Here is a 3,274-nt window from a genome sequence, read left to right as displayed (position 1 = left end):
CTGTTATGCAGCTCCTTAGCTGTTTCTACAAGCCACAGTCCAGTTGGTGGTCTCCTGTTTTCCCTATTTGTCATTCATTGATTTACTTTATGTAGGTGATGAAAAAAAATAGAAAATGGCAAACTAAGGAGAACTTAAAACTCTGAAAGTATCATTTAAATAGGATAGCACAAGAACAAAAGAATAATGGTAGTTTATCTCATTTGAATGACAGCAGATTTTCAGGGAAGTAGATGAAGAATGAAAAAAATGATTCTATTACAAGAACTAAAACGCCGCTCCATGGAGAGTAAGCCCCCAGTCCTCATCAGTGACATGCTAACCAAGCCTACAGTTAACCTCTGACATGTGAACAGAGAAAGCCATCGGTTATAACCTTTTATGCATATTTGTAGCACTAGTCATGAATATAGAGATTGCCAAATGCAATTTAACCTTCAGAGAGTCATATAAGTTAAGATAGATTTATTTCTCAGTGTTTGATAGTCTAGAAATACCCTTGGGTTTCCAGCCCATGTAAACATTTGCAAAGCTTTTAACCTAGTGTCCATTATAATTTATTCAAACCACCAGTATATTAAAAAGGGATCATCACATATTTGCATTAAGCAAATGAAATGTATCTCCAAAGGCAATTACATCTTAATTGACATTCTAATATGTATGATAATTAGAATGTTAAAAAATAATTTTTGTAGAATCTGTCAACCAATTTTACACATAAAAAGAATATATTTTAAGGAACATTTTAGTTCCTCAGAGAATGATGTGTATACATCTTTGAACTCACTCCATTTCTTTTTTTAACATAGATCTAAATGTGGAAAAAAATCATATGATCAAAGTCCATTTCTCAGGCACCTGAGGGCCCACATTACAATGCTATTTATTTCTAACCTCATCAAGTATCAATAAGTAGCATCTTGACAAATGCAATAGTGTGTGCTTGGGGGCAAATGCTCTTTCACATCCCGGTTGAGAGAGCAGTGGCCTGCTGCTCTTTTTGGGGAAGCACACATTGTCCAAAGCCATGAGTAGAGTAGAGAGACACAGCAAATGGCCCAAAGGGTAGCTAAGGATTATATCCAATTTGATAGCACATACAGAAATTGTGGCACGTTTTTCAGCACTTCCAAAGCCTTTTTACTATCTTAAAGAAACCATGCTTTATCAGGTAGGTCATCAATAAAGCAAATGAGACCAACGTTTTGACCTCAAACTAATCAGAGTTTTGGCATTGCACTGTCCCAGAGGGGTAAGAATCACTAAATGGCATCCTTATGCTTCTGAAAGACACGGAATGAATGTGTAAAGTGTAAAAGTATTAACACCAACACATGAAATCAAACAACTAAAGACGGTAAATATACATTTTCTCCTGTTAGGATGTCCAATGTTTTATAACAAACGCGGGGATGGGGGAAGAAAAAATAGTCGTGCGTTAAAAGGATGTTAAGAAATTTTATAAGTACCATGTTGTGTTTCTCAATGATCTCTGTGTTTTTATTTCTACTTTTAAGGTAGATCACATCCTTTACATAAAAACATCGTATCCATAAAATGACATACATGTCTCTGGCGAAGCTTAACCATGTTATCCAGTTGTATTTACTAATCATCCTCTTGTTTATTCAAGACTAATTAACAGCAGAAGGAAGTTTGGAAATTAAGGGTTGCCATTGTGACATAGTCACCAGCTTTTGAAAGATTTGGAAATCAATATACTTTATTAGTTATTAGTGGTTTTGCTTTTTAATTAAGCAGGTAGTAAAAAGGGGCATGTCTGCCTCATGCAACATAAGATCAATAAGTAACACCTGGTTCCAAGGGTTATGGATCTGTACATTCTGAGACACAGGGAGCAGCTGAAAGAGCTACTGAAAAAATGAATGGGACCTGCCTTAACTGTGAAAGTAATGACCGACGAAAGTGAAAAATCCGAAGGTTTTGGATTTATAACAAGCCTCGAAAGGCATGAAGATGCACGGAAAGCTGTGGATGAGACGAATGGCAAGGAGCTCAGTGGAAAACAAACTTATGTTGGCCAAGCTCAGGAAAAAGTGGAACGGCGCATGGAACTTAAGCCAAATTTGAACAGATGAAAGCAAGACAGGATCAGCAGGTACCAGGGTGTTCACCTTTATGTGAAAAATCTTGACGATGGTGTCGATGATGAATGTCTCTGGAAAGAGTTTTCTCGGGTTGGTACAGTCACAGCGCAAAGGTGGTGATGGGGGGTGGTCGCAGCAAAGGGTTTGATTTTGTACGTTTCTCCTCCCCAGAGGAAGCCACCAAAGCCGTGACAGAAATGAAGGGCCACATTGCAGGTGGCTTTAGCTCAGCGCGAAGAAGAGCGCCAGGCTCGCCTCACTAAGCGGTGCACAGAGAATGGCAGGGTGAGAGCTGTGCCCAGCCCCTAATGCCCAGCCCTAACCGAGCCCGGCCAGCCAGCGCCTCCCTCAGGCCGCTTCATGGCAGCTGTCCCGCCGGCGCAGAGCCTGCGGCTCCTGTCCTACCAAGATGCTCACTAAGCCCAGGCCCTCGCTGACCCCCAGGGTGCCAGGCCTCACCCGCTCCCAGATGCGCCCGGTGCTATGGCCCAGCCGCTCCTAGCCCGCCGCTTAGTGCTAAGAGGCCAGCGGCACGGGCCCCAGAGGCGTGTCCCCACGGCCTGCGGCTAACACGCCAACACAGACGATGGGCCCAGTCCTGCAGCGACTCCTGCTGCAGCTGCTCCTGCCGTGTCACCGGCCCACAGCACGAGGATGTGCGGGGTCCACAGTCCTCAGCGTGGGGCGCAGCCGCCGGTTACCCTGCCGCGGCCCGCGGCGCACAGGGCCGGGAGCCTGTGACTGCTTCACGGTGGCACCTGGCCCTCCTCGAGAGCGAAAGCAAATGTTGGGCGAACGGCTGGTTCCTCTCCTTCCGGCCACACACCCCGCTCTTGCGGGTAAAATCGCTGGCGTGCTGCTGGGCTGGGCGGCTCCGAGCTGCTTCACGGGCCCGCGTGTCCAGCGCCTCCGCTAGAGCTGGGGAGGCTGCAGCCGCCCCCAAGCCCACCCGGCGAGAGGCTGCCCGAAGGAGTGAGCAGCTGCGAAGGGGCTCGTGCTTCGCCGAAGGAAAACATCTAAACGTCGGAAAACTTAAATACTACGGGGAAAAGCACATTGCAAAATATAAAATAAATTTAAAAAGGAAAGGAAACTTTGGACCTTATGTACCGAGCAAATGCCAGGTCTCGCAAACATAATGCTAGTCCTAGATTACTTATTGA

General features: G+C 45.1%; 1 pseudogene; it reads left to right on the top strand.

Annotated features, from left to right (window-relative positions):
• The first annotated feature begins 240 nt into the window (after positions 1–240).
• On the top strand, positions 241–3,027 carry LOC107546004 (polyadenylate-binding protein 1 pseudogene; annotated as a pseudogene).
• Positions 3,028–3,274: the final 247 nt, after the last annotated feature.

This window comes from Miniopterus natalensis, chromosome 16, assembly GCF_054644295.1.
Source record: "Miniopterus natalensis isolate mMinNat1 chromosome 16, mMinNat1.hap1, whole genome shotgun sequence".
Lineage (NCBI taxonomy): Eukaryota > Metazoa > Chordata > Mammalia > Chiroptera > Miniopteridae > Miniopterus > Miniopterus natalensis.
The sequence above is the reverse complement of the archived record's forward strand: the minus strand, read 5'-3'. Positions and strand labels throughout refer to the sequence as shown.